This window comes from Panthera uncia, chromosome C2 (genome assembly GCF_023721935.1).
Source record: "Panthera uncia isolate 11264 chromosome C2, Puncia_PCG_1.0, whole genome shotgun sequence".
Classification (NCBI taxonomy): domain Eukaryota; kingdom Metazoa; phylum Chordata; class Mammalia; order Carnivora; family Felidae; genus Panthera; species Panthera uncia.
Genome location: NC_064810.1, coordinates 52,896,385 through 52,914,710, shown reverse-complemented (window position 1 = coordinate 52,914,710; position 18,326 = coordinate 52,896,385). Strand labels below are relative to the sequence as shown.

At 36.9% G+C, this 18,326-nt stretch overlaps 1 long non-coding RNA gene across 2 annotated transcripts in view; it reads left to right on the top strand.

The window, feature by feature from the left end:
• The first annotated feature begins 16,139 nt into the window (after positions 1-16,139).
• Positions 16,140-18,326, top strand: part of LOC125920915 (uncharacterized) — a 162,024-nt gene continuing 159,837 nt past the window's right edge. For both annotated transcript variants that reach the window (XR_007457247.1, XR_007457246.1), the window contains exon 1: positions 16,140-16,234. This is a non-coding gene — a long non-coding RNA (uncharacterized LOC125920915). The remainder of the gene's footprint in view (positions 16,235-18,326) is intronic.

Here is an 18,326-nt window from a genome sequence, read left to right as displayed (position 1 = left end):
ATTCACGTGTTTTCTCTAATTACAGATTTATTTTTCTACTTTGTCACAGAGTAAGATTGTTTCCTTGAGGCAAGAAAGAAAGGCGGAAGTCCTGACAAACAAGAGGTAGTCTTAGAGAAGGGAGCCAAAGTAAACACTCAGAACTTCATCCCTGAACAAGAAAACCATTGAAAGTAAACAGAAGACAAAAAAATGGTGTGAGTTACTGGCCTTTTGTCACATAATTTAACGGGAACCCTCTTGCACTGTTGGTGGGAATGCAAACTGGTGCAGCCACTCTGGAAAACAGTGTGGAGGTTCCTGAAAAAATTAAAAATAGATCTAGCCTATGACCCAGCAAGAGCACTGTTAGGAATTCACCCAAGGGATACAGGAGTGCTGATGCATAGGGGCACTTGTACCCCAATGTTTATAGCAGCACTCTCAACAATAGCCAAATTATGGAAAGAGCCTAAATGTCCATCAGCTGATGAATGGATAAAGAAATTGTGGTTTATATACACAATGGAATACTACTTGGCAATGAGAAAGAATGAAATATGGCCTTTTGTAGCAATGTGGGTGTTATGCTAAGTGAAATAAGTCATACAGAGAAAGACATATACCATGTTTTCACTCTTATGTGGATCCTGAGAAACTTAACAGAAGACCATGGGGGAGGGGAAGGAAAAAAAAAAGAGAGAGGGAGGGAGCCAAACCATAAGAGACTCTTAAAAACTGAGAATAAACTGAGGGTTGATGGGGGTTGGGAGGGAGGGAAGGATGGGTTGATGGGCATTGAGGAGGGCACCTGTTGGGATGAGCACTGGGTGCTGTATGGAAGCCAATTTGACAATAAATTTAATATTAAAAAAATACTAAATCTTGTATTATGTAGTCATTTAAAAAAAACTTCATATATGTTAAGTAAGTGTTCTTAGTAATACTACTTCACAGTAGATGAAAATTATTCAGTTTTAAAATTTGATTTATAAATACTCAAGCCAGAATTTGGATTTGAGAAAGTCAAGTATAATATGAAGTAACTGTAGGTAAAAGTAAGAAGGAGCTATACAAAGAAATCCAGGATATCCAGGGTCTGTAAAATAAAAGAAAGAATAAAAGCCAACTGAGTGGTATAGAGGAAAATAACTTATATTACCAATCTTGGGCAAGTAATCTACGTATCTTTTTTAAATTTTTTTTAATGTTTACTTTTATTTTTGAGGGAGAGAGAGACAGAGTATGAGCACGGGTGGGGCAGAGAGAGAGAAGGTGACACAGAATCTGAAGCAGACTCCAGGCTCTGAGCTCTCAGCACAGAGCCCAACATGGGGCTCGAATTCACGAACTGTGAGATCATGACCTGAGCCAAAGTCAGACACTCAACTGACTGAGCCACCCAGGCACCCCGCAAGTAATTTAAATTTCTAAAAATCAGTTTACTCATCTGCAAAAGAGGTTTCTGCTTGGGGAATCAGTGAAGATGACAATTGCCTATTTCAGTGGGTATTACATTTTCTGACATATTCTGATTCAGAATATCACGGGGAGAAGAAATGGGGATGGGGTTTCTCTGTGAGAGGCAGTAAGCATTTGCTAGATTCCAGTGATATTAATCTAGGACATTAGTTCTCACATGCTTGTTTTTAACAGCTGTGAGAAAACAATGAAGTTAATGTCAGTCCATGTTAGCAAGTGCATATAACCCTGAGTCTACCTACAGCTCAACTTCCTCATCTAGAATACCTGGGTCTGTGATTATCGTACATGTAAATGAGTGTTGGAAGGGAGAAAAAAAAGAATTACTTGTCTGGAGGGATTGTAAATTGAAAACAAATGTTTAGAGATATCTTGGACATTAAAAACATGAAAGCAGGCCCCATTTGATGATATTTTAGTTAAATATCAAGGTTTTTTGAAATTGCTCAGGACAAATCTCCTTTAAAATGTCACGGATGACAGCTTTGTAAAATTGTGTGAACCCATCATCCTCACGAAATGTTAAACATTGATGGTTCTAAAGAAAGTAAATGCATTTCTTTTGACTTTAATAGGAAATGTTGGTGGTGTTTTTTTTAACTGAATGCATCAGCAGATAGAGGTCAAAGATTCGTAAAATGAAAGGAAATGAAGAGTTATGCCTCTTTGTCTCTTAAAAGAGAATTAACTAGTAAATTAAGAGATGTAAAAGATGGATGATTGAAGAGTTAGATATTTAATTGTGACCAGAAATAATTGAGAAGGATTGAGGATTCCACCAAGAGAGGGTAGATGTGGATGCTGACAGTTTCTCAGACTGTCTATTGCTGTTGTCAAACATGAGTGATTATGTGATCACATATTTGGCACCTATGACACTAACGCATTCTTTAACCTAAGATCATAGAAAAGGAACAAGACAATGGTTTCAGATTTTTATCATTATAATTGGGCCACTCTAGCTTCATATTTCTCTGGGGTTTTCCCCCTTTTCCAGTTGTGTTGGATACCTTGATTTTGCTCTGTGAAACACATGGAAAATTTGAACATCCTTTTTCTCTTATCCTTCTCTTCAAGAATAGTCTTGGCAATGTTTTCAAACCACATAAATCAAAGACCTTGAATAAAATCTATCTCATACATTCTCTGATCCTATTTCTTATGCCCTCAAGTGCTTCTGTCCATTTCAGAAGTAAATGGAGTTTCAACTTTGCATTGCTGCTTTTCCAGTATGACTTTCAAAGACATTAAAATAATGCTTTCTCCTTTTACTAAAAGTGATCTTCTTTTACTAAAAGTGATCTTGCCTTGTTCTTCCCTTTCTCGATTATTCAACAAACACTTCTGAATCATTGTTTTGTTATGTGTTGATCTCAATTTGGGATATATACTTACTTTTGAAAATGGTGGAAATCCTAACCCATTTAGGGAATAAGAAATGAAGCTTCCAGGCCTGAAGGGCATTGAGGTTTTCTGCATCATAACAATTTCTAACTTCTTAATATACTGCAGTTAATTAAATCATCAACTAGACATATCCTGTTTATTGCTCTTTTGGATTAAAATAAATTAAAGCAGAAAGGAAACAGAACTTAATTCGCCTTCGATAAGTTTTTATACTGTTACTACAACAGTTTTCGTAGAATTCAGTAATCATAATTATGCAAATCTTAATTAGGTAATTATTGTTGTGCAGTTTTTCTTGATTTAAGGGTGAAAATTCATTGGTACAGACAGCCATATCATGCCGTGTCAGAAATTTTAAGTCAGAAAAATTTTTTAGAATAAGTTGTAGAGTGTTTTATTATTTACTGAGGTATAATTTCCGAAGCAACAAACAGAGGAAAAGTCTGAAAGTACTCCTTGCTTCAATATTTGTTCTTTGTAGTTACCAAAGTGTTGCTCTGATTTGTCAGAATAAGACTGATGGAGGGAAGAGAAGTCATTATGCATGGGTGGTTTTTCATCAACATAGTCACCAACCAGGTAAAAGAGACACATGGCATCTTGGTTCTTCCAAGAGCAACTTTTGAATAAGATTTGAATAAATTTTTATATTAGCCCATCAGAGGCTGAGTTTAGCCATTTTGTTTCTAATTGTTTCTGCCATAACGTATTTTTATACATTCCTGGAAGTTTATGTATTCTGCAAAATAGAAGAATGTGCATTTTGAGAAAAATAGAATTAATTAAAATAAAAATTTGTAATTAAAATACTAACAAAAATGGTGGTAGGTATGTCAGGAGATAGTTTGCATAAGCCAGAAGGGCAGCCCAGTGTGGATAGAGGCTACCTCAGGAGATAGAGTAGCATCCAAACAGTAGAATGTGATGAATCTCTGAGCCAGTAGAGCTTTTGCTGAGATGGCCACAGGAGAACAAGCTGCTGTGAGGTTGAAACTTGCAAAGCCAGAATGCTCCCTTTTGGGATGATATTTGGGTTTAGGCATCATTTAAAATATTTTACAAATAGCACTACAGGCATAGCTTGTTTTGTTGTGCTTTATTGTACTTCGCAGATACTGTGTTTTTATAGATTGAAGGTTTGTGGCAACCATGAGTCAAGCAGGTCTGTCTGCACCATTTTTTCTAGCAGCATTTACTCACTTCAGAAGTCTCTATGTCACATTTTGGTAGTTTTCACATTTCAGACTCTTTTTCTTATGACTCTATTTGTTATGGTTACCTGTGATCAGTGATTATGGTTCATTCAAAGCTCAGATGATGATTAGCATTTTTTAGCAATGAAGTGTTTTTTAATTAAGGTATATACATTGATTTTTGCTTAGACATAATGCTATGGCACACTTAATGCACTACAGTATAGTGTAAACATAATGTTTATATACACTAGGGAACCAGAAAATTCATTTGAGTCACTTTATTATGGTATTTGCTTTATTGTGGTGGTCTGGAAAGGAATCCACAATATGTCGGAATATGCCTGTAGTGTAGGCATTCTTAGTGTAGTAAGTAGACTTACAATCCTCTCGGTTCCTTCATCAATAAGTTAAATATTTTCACAAGTTCTTTTTTTCAGTTTTTATTTTATTTTTTAATGTTTATTTATTTTTGAGAGAGCGGAGGAGGGGTAGAGAGAGGAGGACAGAGGATCTGAAGCGAGTTCTGCCTTACAGTCTGACAGCAGCAATCCGGATGTGGAGCTCAAACTCAGGAGCTGTGAGATTGTGACCTGAACTGAAGTTGGATGGTCAATTGACTGAGTCACTCAAGTGCCCCATAAATTCTTTCTCACTTAAGTTTTTTTTTTTTTTTTTTTTTAATTTTGAAAATTGTATTTTGACTGCTTTGGGGTTTTCATGAAGGTATTGAAATAAATGCACTTTTCAGAGCCCAAACTGTGTGACCTGAGAATAAACATCTTTTCTTTGCTCCTGAAACAAATCCCAAGTGACAACAAAACTTGACCTTCACTTACTCTTTGTTTATCTTTCGCCCTGATTCTATGCATTTGTTTTTGTGTCTGGCTCTGGTTCTCATATGACTCAGAAGTTATTCTTAATTTTCCAGCAATGTTTATGAGTTTCTTTTATGGCATATTTGATGATCTTTCAGGTAGACACCTATTCTTTTGGGTAAGAGATAACATTTTATTTGCTGGCTTCCTTGTTTATTCAAGAGTACAACTTTCTACTGCAAAGGTTAATATCTCTTAAGATTTGTGAGTTTTTGTTCTCTGTGTTTTAGTCCATGACTAAAGCTATAAGCTGTGCGTCTACGTGTTCATAATTACAAAAACCTATTACCCTCATTTTGTGTTTGAAATATTTTCTTACCTCTGGAGAAATAAATAAATTAGATATAAAATCTCTTAAAACAAGTTATGTTTTGATTGGCTTTGGGAAGCTAATTAGGTTTGTATAAGTCTAACATAAGGGAATGTAAAAATTCCTAGAAAATAAAGAGACTAAACATCTAATACTTCAGATATGGCATCCTAAAAAACAAAAAAAAAACAAAAAAAACAAAAAAACACACCAAAAAACAAATCCGCTTTTCACAGAACACGCCAACTTAAATGCACTTGAAAAACATCAGAATCCCAGCCTCTGTAATTAAAGCTAATTCTTGGACAATTCAAGCTAGTTTGACAATTTAGATTTAAACACAGCTATATGTCTTTTCTTGGATCTTATTGGTATGAATTTTATTTAAAATTCCTAACTTTTAATATACTTCTTACATGCTTTCTAATCTTCTGGTTCACATTTCAGATAAATAACATCATTCTCAGAAAATTAAAAAAAATTTTAAATGTGTTCTATTAAATTAAATAATAATTTTGATAATTTTTATGTCTTTTAAGTAATTTTTATGTCTCTATTAAGTAATTATCTTCATGAGACAGCTGAAATATAATTTTTAGGATGCTTAAATTTATTTATTTATTTATTGTAATTGATGAATAATTGCCGTACAATATTATATCAGTTTCAGTTGTACAACATAGTGATTTGACATTTATATACATTGTGAAATGATCACCACAGTAAGTCTAGTTACCATCTGTCCCCATACAAAGTCAATGTAATACTGTCTATATTCCCCATGCTATACATTACATTCCCATGAGTGATTTTATTACTGGCAGTTTGTACTTGTTCTTCTTTTTAAACCCCGTTTGCCATTTCTTTCAACCCCCCTCTCTCTGGCAACCACCAATCTGTTCGCTGTGTCTGAGTCTAGGTCCCTTTTGTTTTTTAGATTTTGTTTTTTAGATGTTTAAGTGAGATCATGTGGTATTTGTCTTTCTCTGGCTTATTTCACATAGCATAATATCCTCAAAGTCCCTCCATGTTGTCAAGGTGGCAAGATTTCAATCATTTATATGGCTCAGTTGTATTCCTTTATATACGTATACTACATTTTCTTTATCCATTCATTTATGGGTGGACAGTTAGGTTGTTTCCATATCTTGGCTATTGTACATAATGCTGCAATGAACATCGGGGTGCAAAATGATGATTTTTATTTTCTTCAGATAGATACTCTGTAGTGTACTTGCTGAGTCATAAGACAGTTATATTTCATAATTTTTGAAGATCCTCTATACTGTTTTGCATCATAGTTGCACCAATTTACATTCCCACCAGCAGAGTGTGGGGGTTCCTTCTTCTTCATATCCTTGCCAACACCTGTTTCTTCTTGCCTTTTTGTTTTGTTGATGGTTTTCTTGAGTGTGGAGAAGCTTTTTAGTTTGATGTAGTACCACACTCATTTATTTTTGCTTTTGTTTCCCTTGCCTGTGCAGTATGATCCAAAAATAAATAAAATCACCAACACTGATGTCAAGATGCTTACCACCTGTATTTTCTTCTAGGAGTTTTATGGTTTCAGGTCTTTCAGGTCTTTAACCCATTTTGAAATAATTTTTCTATATGGTGTAAGACAGTGGTCCAGTTCCATTCTTTTGGATGCAGCTGTCCAGGTGGCCCACTACTGTTTATTGAAAAGACTGTCCTTTCCCTCATTGTATGTTCTTGCTTCCTTTGTTGTAACTTAATTGACCATATATGTGTGCGTTTATTTCTGGGCTCTTCATTTTGTTCCAATTTTGTATGTGTGTGTGTTTATGCCAATATTATACTTTTTAGATTCCATAGCTTTGTAGTATAGTATGAAATCAGGGAGTGTGATACCTGTGATTTTATTCTTTGTTTTCAAGATTGTTTTGGCTATTTGAGATCTTTTATGGTTCCAAAAAATTTTAGAATTATTTGTTCTAGTTCTGTGAAAAATTCCATTGGAATATTGATAGGGACTGCATTGAATCTGTAGATTGCTTTGGATCTTATGGACATGTTAACAATATTAATTCCTCCATTCCATGAGCACAGAATATCTTTTCATTTATTTATCTTACTCAATTTATTTCATCAATGTCTTATAGCTTTTAGTGTACAGGTATTTCACCCCCCTTGGTTAAATTTATTTCTAGGTATTTTATTCTTTTTGATGCAATTGTAAATGGGATTGTTAATTTCTCTTTCTGAGAGTTCATTGCTAGTATATAGTTTTGATTATTAAAACAATTTTTTTGGTGGCATCTTTAGGGTTTTCTGTATATAAAACCACATCGTCTGCAAACAGTGACAGTTTTACTTCTTCTTTTTCAGTTTGGATGCCTTTTACTTTACTTTTTCTTGCCTAATTGCTCCAACTAGGACTTTTGAAAATGTTGACTTATTATTATATCCCTGAAATAAATAGCACTTAATCATGGTGTACGATTTCTTTAATGTATTGTTGAATTTAGTGTGCTAATATTTTGTTGAAGATTTTTGCACCTAGTCCATTAGGGATACTGGCCTCTGTGTGTGTGTGTGTGTGTGTGTGTGTGTGTGTGTGTGTGGTGTCCTTGTCTGGTGTTGATACCAGGGTATTGCAGGTCTCAAAAAATGGGTCTTTAGTATTTTAGAAGACTTTGAGAAGGTAAGTATTAAATATTTGAATGTTTGGTAGAATTGACCAGTGAAATTTTGTTATTGAGAAGTTTTTGATGATGCATTAAATCTCCTTACTAGTAATTGGTCTTTTCAGATTTTCTATTTCTTCATAAGTCAGTCTTGGAAGATTGTAAATTTCTGGGAATTATCCACTTCTTCTTGGTTGTTGGTTTATAATTATTCATAGTTGTCTCTTAGGATTCTTTGTATTTTTGTATTTCTGTGGTATCAGTTATAACTTGTCTTTCATTTTTTATTTCATTTATTTGAGCTGTTCTCTTTTTTGGTAAGTCTGGCTAAAGACTGTCAATTTTGTTTATCTTTTCAAAGAACAAGCTCTTAGTTTCATTGATACTTTATATTGTTTTTTAGCACTATTTCATTTATTTCTACTCTTGTCTTTATTATTTTCTTCCTTCTAATAACTTTGGGCTTAGTTTTTCTTTTTCTAGTTCCTTTAGGTATAAGGTTAGATTTTTTTAAAACTGCTCCAGTCAGTGAAAGTGAAATTTTATTGAGGCCCCAGGCAGTGTATTTTTCAATTCAGTTATTATATTCTTCAGCTCTGTTACTTCTCTTTGCTAGTTTCTTACACTGTCTCTTTGTTGAAGTTCTCCTTATGTTCATTCATTCTTCTCTCAAGTTCAGTAAGCATCTTTATGACAAGTACCTTGAATTCTTTATCAGGTAGATTACTTATCTCTCTATCATGAAGGTCTTTTTCTGAGGTTTTATCTTGTCCTTTCATTTAGAGCCTGTTTCTCTGTTTCCTCCTTTTACTTGACTCTTTGTTTCTATGCTTTAAGCCAAGCAGTCACCTCTCTGAATCTTAAAGGAGTGGCTTTGTGTAGGTGATGAATTTTCAATCTTGAGATGGAAAGGAGCTAGGGCTCCTTGTAGTCTCTTGAGTTTTTGTGATTGTCTAAACAGTCTGATTTATTCTTGATAATTCCCCATTGTTGAGGGGGTACCAAGGCCTGTCAGTGTTCCAAGGGGAGGAATCTCATTTAGTACCTCATTTAAGGCTGATTGCAAGTCAGACCCTCAGGCAGCAGCTTTTAAAGTATGCAAATATATACATCTATAGTCATAATCCTCGCTGGCCTCTGGACCAGCAGTTTTGGAGGTGTCCCCTAGATGATAGTTACAAAAAATAGGGGCTCCGGATGAGTTTGTAAACTTTCTGGGAAGTTTTGTTGAGTCAGAGTGAGGCCAAGGTGTTACACAAGGATGATGTCTCCCTGTTTACATTCCCTGGAAGCATGTCATTAGCTGCTAAAATGTGTGAGAACTCTGAAGTCTGACCCGAGGCTGATGCTCCAGGCTAAGTAAACAGGCCTTTTTCATAGGCCTTTTTCATAGAAAGACAGAAGCTGTGTTTCAGTCTGCCCTTCCTGTAGTGCCCCCGGGAGGGGGTGGGGTGCTGGCCTACCAAGAACTGTCTTACCTATTGTTACATTCCCATGGAGATCAGAACGCCAGACTCCTTGGTATCTAGTGTCAGATGATCAAAGGGCACCCCTGTGTGGATTGTGCACACAGACTGGCTTTAGTTAGGCAACTGGAGGGTGTAGGGGATGGGGCACATTCACCAACTTCAGAAAGGCAGTGGGAAAGACAGTAAAACCTTGGTTTGTGAGCATAATTCCTTCTGAAAATATGCTTGTAATCCAAAGCACTTGTAGATCAAGTAATTTCCCTTAAGAAATAATGGAAACTCAGATGGTTTATTCTACAACCCCAAAATATTCATATAAAAATGGTTACAATACTGTAATATAATACAAAATAATAAAGAAAATACAAAATATAAAGAAAAATAAACAAATTAATTTGTACTTACCTTTGAAAACCTTTGTGTCTTGTGTGAGGGAGATAAGAGAGAGGGGGGTTATTATGTACTTTCACTTTCATTAGCTGAATCATTGCTATCTGTTGGCTCAAAGGAATCTTTTTCCACATCAGGGGACATTGTATATGCTCACACAGATGCTGACTACAGAGCAGTATTAATAAACTCTTGACATATACTGTATTTAATGTAACTGGCAATAAGGCAGCAGAGGAAAGGGTCTATATCTGCAGGCATTCTGACCTAGAATGAGGCAAAGCATTCCTAAGCACACTCTTGTATGGAAAAGCAAAGGACTGTCCATAGGTGCTTTGAAATGACAAAAAATACACTAGTGCCTGTTGTGGGCACCTTCCAATGTTCTGAAAAATCACTTACTTCTGCCCAACACCACGACCTGAGACTGAGCATCTGAGCATGGGAGACAGTCACCCACAATCCCAGAGAGAGAGAGAGAGAGAGAGAGAGAGAGAGAAAGAGAGAGGAACCTTTGGCTCAGTTGTGATTATGTGACCTTTAGCATCACGTACTACTTGTATTGCAAGACATCGATCGTTTATCAAGTTAAAATTTATTAGAGATGTTTGTTCATCTTGAGGAACACTCGCAGAACCAGTTACTTACTTGCAATCCAAGGTTTTACTGTTTCTTGATTATGCATGCTGGTGGGCTTCCGGAATGCAGTGAGAGGGTGTCTTGTCCATGAGCGTGCACTGGCTTTAGCCTGGGAGTGGGAGAATGCCCTGACCACTCACACTTGCCAGCCCCATCCAGGAAGTAGGATAGTGCTTCAGGCACTCATGCTCTCTGACTTCAGCAAGGCAGCAGGATAGTGTTATGACTACTAACCCCTACTGTCTTAGCAAGGTAGTCAGGGTAGGTAGAGAGTGCAAAAATGGCAACCACCTGTACCTCCATCTTTGGGGAGAGTTTCATCTGTCCCCTGTCCCTCTAGCAGACGCTGTTAGATTAGCAAATTAATCTCCTTTCCATACTGTCTAGGCACTTTTCAAATTGCTATTTTTTCACTGGGTCTTGGAGCAAGTGAGACCACCCATGAGCCCTTTAAAAAGGGAAACTCCATTTCCTGTAGCATTTTGGTTCCCTTGGATGTCAGCCCCATTGGTTTTCTAAGCCAGATGTTTTGAGGGCTTATCTCTCTGGCCAGATCCCAAAGGTTGAGCAGGGCACCACCCCTTCCTGTGGGAAAAGTGCCAGGCTGGTGAGATCCCTCTCTGTTGTGGGGTTACAGCCCTAAAGATTTTTTTTTTAATGTTTATTTATTTTTAAGAGAGAGAGACAGAGTGCAAGCAGGAGAGGGGTAGAGAGAGAGGGAGGGAGACAGAACCCGAAGCAGCCTCTAGGCTCCAGGCTGCCAGCTCAGAGCCCGACGCAAGGCTCCAACCCACAGACTGCGAGATCATGACTTGGGCTGAAGTCATACGCTTAACTGAATGTGCCACCCAGAGACCCCAGGATGGGGTTTTTGATGAGACTGTGTATCTGCCTCTCCCATCCTGCCTGATGTGATCTTTTTATCCTTTTTTTGTAAAGAGCAGTTCAACCAATTCTCAAATTTTTTTCAGAGAGAAATGATCCATTTGTAGCTATATAGGTAGTGTGTCTGTGGGAGTAGTTGAGTTCAAACTCTTCCTATGCTACCATATCACAGAACTCTGACTTTTAGTTAATTTTAAAATTTTCAGTTTATACTGAATCTTGTTTTCAATTGATAATGTTTGGATTTTGGATAATTTCTAAGGAAGATAAAATACTGAAACTTTGGTCATCATGCATGGTTTTAGTATACACATACATATATTTAATATGTATGTGTACATATTTAATATATAATATGTACCTATTTAATATATATGTTACTTATATCTGTTTTTTCTTATTTATATTTTATACATTTGCTATACCTTTCTCTGGTGAATACTGTGATATGCCACACAGATCTCCCTTTAGGATAAAATATTTATATTCATGCAGGAGCTGAGAGTGCTTCTAAAAGAAGGTCCTTAGCACATTAGTTGGAGTGCCTCAGCTTTAGAAACCTGACTTGCCCATGGTCTTACCTCCTTCCAGAGGCATCTTGTGCAGCTTGTATTTGATAACTACTCAAACGTGGATTGATGGAGGTCTTTTAGGTCATCTTGGGACAGCTCTCAATAGCCATCCCAGTCCTGGGGTATGTGGCCACCTGGAGCTTTCAGTGGATCTGCTTCCCAGGTCTTCCTTCTCCCCCTGCCTGGTACTGTTTCCTTCCACTCCCTTCCATAGGTCTTGATCATAAATGTATTTCCTGATAATCATCCTTCATGATCATATCCATATCAGGATTTGCATCCTGGGGAATCCAGGCTAGGGCACTTTCGGTCATCTATCTACCTACCTACCTATCATCATCATCATCATCATCATTATCATCACCATCACCATCATCTACCTATCCACTGTAAGAAAGTGTGTGCATCATGTGCATTTATAAAGTTTTTGGAGTACTAAATGCATGTATATTACAGCTCTCAATTACCTACTCTCTGAAGTAAAAATTACTTTGTTAAAACTTACAATGTGCCTGAGCCACTTTATCATGAACAACAGTGCTAAAGAAATATGACTATATATTGGGGCGCCTGGGTGGCTCAGTCGGTTAAGCAGCCAACTTCGGCTCAGGTCATGATCTCGCGGTCTGTGAGTTCAAGCCCCGCGTCGGGCTCTGTGCTGACCGCTCAGAGCCTGGAGCCTGTTTCAGATTCTGTGTCTCCCTCTCTCTCTGACCCTCCCCCGTTCATGCTCTGTCTCTCTCTGTCTCAAAAATAAATAAACGTTAAAAAAAAATAGAAATATGACTATATATGGGTATGAGATGTGTTTTGTTTATCAAAGGAAAATATGATCTAATGGGTCATGTAGAAACACAGAACAGTCTGTATCCTCATAGGTCTTGAGAATGTAACAGAGAATTTTACTGAGGAAACTGAAATCAGAAATATGAGGATAATACTTGGTAGAAACTGCTGAAAACAGTTTAGATAGAATTCTCGCATACGTCAGCATCAATTTAGGAAGGATGACTGATGTTAATTACCACTATCTTTCTTATTTCGCAGTATCTGTCAAAGGAGGGCTATTGAGTGTGTTTATTTTTCAAAGGACAGAAAACTGATGCAGTTGGTGAGGCCTTAACTCAGATTTATCCGTTACTGTTTTGCATGTATCATACAGAGTCAGAGCCTTATGACTATCACTGTTTTTATAGGAATCATTAGCAAGCTTTATAATTTCTGTTAATTCAAATTCCCTCAGGCTTGACCTCTACTTATCACGTCTGCTTCATCTTTTATGCTCGTTTTCCTACCCACACCCTGCCACCCACCACCAAAATCACACATGTAGCTTCTGTTGGTGGAATACTCTGTGTTCTTGCACGAAGACACAGTGAGGTGGTCACAATGCATCCAGTCTAGCACTGCATTTACTCTGCCAATTCCAAACTGTGTGACTATAGTAAATTACTCTATCACCCTGTGCTTCAATTTCCTCATTTGTAAACTTAGAACAATGTTAGTACCTCATTTGGTTGTGAAAGGATTAAGTGGTGAATGCTTCATTCGTGGTAGCTCAGAATTTCTTTGGTGCTCTATCCTTTGGTAGCAACGACATATTCCTACTCAGGGACTCTTCTGCTCCATTTTGTACTCCAAATCTGTTACTCTTTTTGGAACTATATTTAATGTGTGTGCTTAAACATTTCAATTCTGCTTTATGAATATGTATGATAACAGGAATTCATTTTGATAGAGTACTTGCACATGTTGATTACTGCATAGCTGTTGAAAAATTAATAACAATTATATTAAAAATGTTCCAGTTGCCTACAGATAACATCGATGCCTGAAAGTATCTCTACGAATTTTATACTGAACAACTGAGAGATATATGTGAATTTGTTTCTTCCTGTAAAAAAAAAAAAAAAAAAGATGTGTAAAAGGCTCAAAGAAAAGTCTCTTTCATTTTACCTTGATTGGTTCACTACAGGGAGAACATTCTGGAATTCTCTGGAAGTTCATCCCAGGTGTGACTCAAGAGGAGGGCTGAACTGTGTGAAGAGACAGAATTGTCCTTTCACATTCAGTTCCTTGCTCTGGTTGTTATCACCTCTAACAGGATCTCTGTGTACTCAGTCCTGCTGCTGTGGCCATGTCTCTCACAAACTGCAGAAGGCTGCAGGAAGTCTTTAAAAAGTACATATTTGTTTTTCCAGGGATTAATGACATTCTTCTTTGTCTAAGTAATGAATTTGACATCGCATCTTTTAAACTTGGGCATTAGTTAATTGCTATAATGCATCTAACAATGTGATTAAAGCTCATTTCCATTAGATCAATTGTCTGACTAATTGGTTACCAGTTAGCCTCCCCAGGTACAGTTTTTCTCTTCTGAGCACTAAAAATAACATCTTTACAGGATCCTCCAGAATGCATACTGTAAACCAGTTGCCGCAGCCAAAATGGAATTATTTATTCAAGCATTTTATTGGCATCTGAATGTTTGACAGCTGTGGCAAATAGCATAACAAATATAGGGAAATGTTTTGGATGTGATTTTTCCTCTTTTGACACTTAATTTTGCTGTCACACATTCACTTCAAAACCCTCACTGTGATATACAGAATCCCAAAACATTCCCTTCATCTATTTGTTTTCCTTATTTCCACATTAGCTTTCCTTTGACTTCCCACAGACACTGTACTCTATTCAGTTTTCTTCACATTTAAATCTTTATTTTCCTAATGCCTGTGCATAAAAATGAATAAAACAGAACATTTGTCAGTTAACTGGAAGACCACCCACATTTTCATATATGTACTCTTGTAAATATATAAAACCCAAGACTGTCACCTGGTTCTTTTCTGCTCACTCAACAAATCAGTCAATATATCCTCATATTTATCATTTTCTTATCATTCTTCTCTACTGTTTCACTCTGGGCCTTATTATCATCTGCTCGTATGACTGCAGTAGCTTCTTAGCTGGTCTCCTGTCTCTAGTTTTTCCTGTTTCTAGTTTCTTCTATTTATCAGGGCCAGTGTAACTTCCCATTTGCATCTTGGTCATTTCTTTGCTTAAAAATTGGTAGTGGCTGGGGGTGCCTGGGTAGCTCAGTCGGTTAAGTATCGTTCTCTTGATTTCAGCTCAGGTCATGATCTCAGGGTTTGTAAGATTGAGCCCCGTGTTTGAGATTCTCTCTCTCCCTCTCTCTCTGCCCCTCCCCTGTTTGTCATTTCTTTCTCTCAAAAAAATAAACATTTAAAAAATTGGTAGTTCCTATTAAATAATATATAAATAATGTATATAAATAATCTGTTTTATCAAAATGAAACTTTTTAGCTCTTCAGACTTAAAGTCAAGTACTGAGTCTGGCTAGTGTAATGTGGGCAGAGATGATGTGCTCATCTCCATGCCTGGACCACAAAACTCTCCATACCACTGGTCATATGCTTTTTCCCTTCCATCATCTGTTGGCTGAATGTAGGGAATTCAGCCCACAACTTTGAGGTGATGAGGGTAGAAGAACCAATAGATTAAAAAGATGAGGGTCCTTGAATGACTTCATCGTGCGGAGCTCTTTGCCCCAAATTCCACACCTGACATAAGCAAGAAAGAAAATTCTATTTTATGAAGACAGTGACACTTTTGGGAGTATTTGTTGAAGCAGTCAGCCAGTTAGCCTAATAAATATCAATTATGCAATAATAGTGTTGTTAGTGCAAATCAAGATTAACAAACTTGTTGGCAGGTTAATATGTGGGTTTGGAACTTTTTTATATAGTACTTTCATTAGTTCCCTGTGTATGGCTTTTGAATATAATAGTCTTTTATTTTTATAATTCTTTAAGCAAATGATTTTCAATCTTGTTTTGGAGCATTCAAAAATGCCTATTCATTTGTTTATTCATTCATGCATGCAACAAACATTTATTTAACATCTACTTTGTCCCAGGTATTTGTATTTATACAAAGAAAAAAGGGGATAAAATTACATTTTAAATTAAAAAAAAACTTAATGGGTTATATTACAGTTTAACTTAATGGATTATATTACAGTTTTACCTTGAGCCCATTTACTACTTAATTATTATGCTTACTGTAAAACCTCAACAACATTATCACTCCTTTGAGAATCCCAAGTGCTTAGAGTCTTATCTAAGACTTATCTGAGACAGCCAGAATTGTTCTGCTGCCTGATCCTTCTCAGGGTTTGATGCTAATGAAAGAGGTTTTTTTGTTTTGTTTTGTTTTTAGTTTGTTTAGTTTTTATTTAGTTTAGTTTGTTTTGTGTTTTGTTTTTAGGCATCCCTTTCATGACTTCAGCATTTTGATGGTACTACCATGATAAAGAAACCAGCTCCTGTCACTTCTGGAAGTTGAACTTTTGAAGTTAGGTAAGTAGGCCTAGGGACAGGGGAAGGAAATCACATCTGACATGGGCCTGCACTGGAATTGTCATTCTTGGCCATTTCTACTTTCAACTATCCTTCTCTCTGTCATATGATAAAGTCTGTCTTTCTTACCCAAGGGTTTAAAACTGACATTTACTAGCTCACCACATTGGATTCCACGTTTTGGACAAAATACAAAGCTGTCAAGAGGGTCTTGACACTATTTCAAAATCCTGTTTTGCTTCCTAATAGCACCAGTGGTTCATTCTTCACATTTCCTGCTTGGAAAATATGTATGCCAAGAGCTTTAGGCTTGACTCCTAGGTTACTAAAAATAAAATGCTGATTCATCATTTAATGGGTCAGTTTTGTCAATGCCATTCTTGGGTGTTTATAAGATTGTTAAGCAATCCCTTGTGTCTTTCACAGCCTATCTGAATGTATAGGAATTGAAGCATGTCAAGAAAGGTTAAGAGAGGGGAGAGGGATATAAAAAGAAGCCTGAAGTTTGGTTTGTGAGCTTGGCTCTGGAACCAGACTTGAAGGCTCTAGGGACAAGCTACCATAGACACTGCGTTGGTAGCCTTCTGTGTTTCTCCTGTACTTTAATGGGCTCAGTAAGATGATGACACTTATCCTATGCATTGTTATTAGTTGTTTCTTTTTCATGCTTCAAGAAAAGGACCCTGTATTAACTTTGAACTTTGAAATAAACATATTCAGTAAAGCTTTGGGAGTGAATAAGTGAAGTGACCTTTACATTTGATCATCACTGTAGTCTAATAGGATGATATAATTGAGTTATAGACTAGTCACTCCAAGAGCACTGATTTCCCACTTAGGCCTTGATAAAATGAGGGTAGGAAAGGGAAAAAAAAAGTAGCAAGAAAAAGGAGTGAAGGATAGAGCAGTGTAAATGGGGAGGGATAGTTGAAGGTTTATTCATTACACTAAAGAGAACAGAAGAGATCCAAAGGCGAGAGGAGATAGGATTTATAGATGCAGATAGAGAAAAGGCTTTGAAAGAGATTAAAATGTTGGTAGAATCAGCCAGTAAGCATTCAGGATTATAGTCAAGTAGTTCTCCGACCTATCTAATAGGATGTTGTGAAGATGTAGTGGAGTAAACCACAGAGTTCCTCGGAGGGAGGCTGTGCTGTAGATAACAAGGTCCCATTATTCCATATTATTATTTTCCTTTCATGTTGGGCGGATGTACCAGTGACAGTTGGAGTTTCCTTTCAGCCAAATAGCTCCCATATGCTACATAATGCTGCTGCTGATTAAAATCCTATGGAAGATTCAGGCTGTATCCGGAACAATAGCAGTCTGAATTCGATTTATCAGTCTTCTGGGGAAGTAAAGATAATCAAATTTCCCCTTTCAGCAACTTTGGGGCCAAGCCATTTGCTGAGATGACAATGGATGTGAGTCGAACACTTTCAGTTTGTAAACCTGCTGCCTGTTAATCACAAGTTTCTGACATTTTGTGAGGGCTTCTCCCCACCCCCATTCACATCTTACGGGCTTTGTCATTTAAAGGCAAGGGCACTTCTGTAAAAACTAGTTACAGAAAAATGCATGAAAAATTAGGGAGGTCACCAGGGAGACAAAGTTATGGGTAATGTGAGGAAAAACACAATCTTCAGTCACAGAATTCTAGGTTCTAATATGCTTTTTAACTTATTAGTATGTGACCTGGACAAATGATTTAAGTCCTTTGAACTTTGTTTTCTTACCTGTAAAATGGGAATAATGATATGGATTTGAGAGGATTGCCTTGTGCGTTAAATTACATAAGTTATGTTTTTTGGGTTTTGACTTTTAAAGTTTATTTATTTATTTTGAGAGAGCAGAGACAGTGAGAGTGGAGGAGGGGCAGAGAGAGAGGAAGAGAGAGAATCCCAAGCAGGCGATGTGGGGCTCAAATCCACAAAACTGAGATCATGACCTGTGCTGAAACCAAGTCAGACCCTTAGCTGACTGAGCCACCCAGGCGCCCCTGTTTTTGTTTCTTAATGTTTATTTATTTACTTTTGAGAGAGAGAGAATGCGCATGTGCATGGGAGAGGCAGAGAGTGAGAGAGAGAGAGAA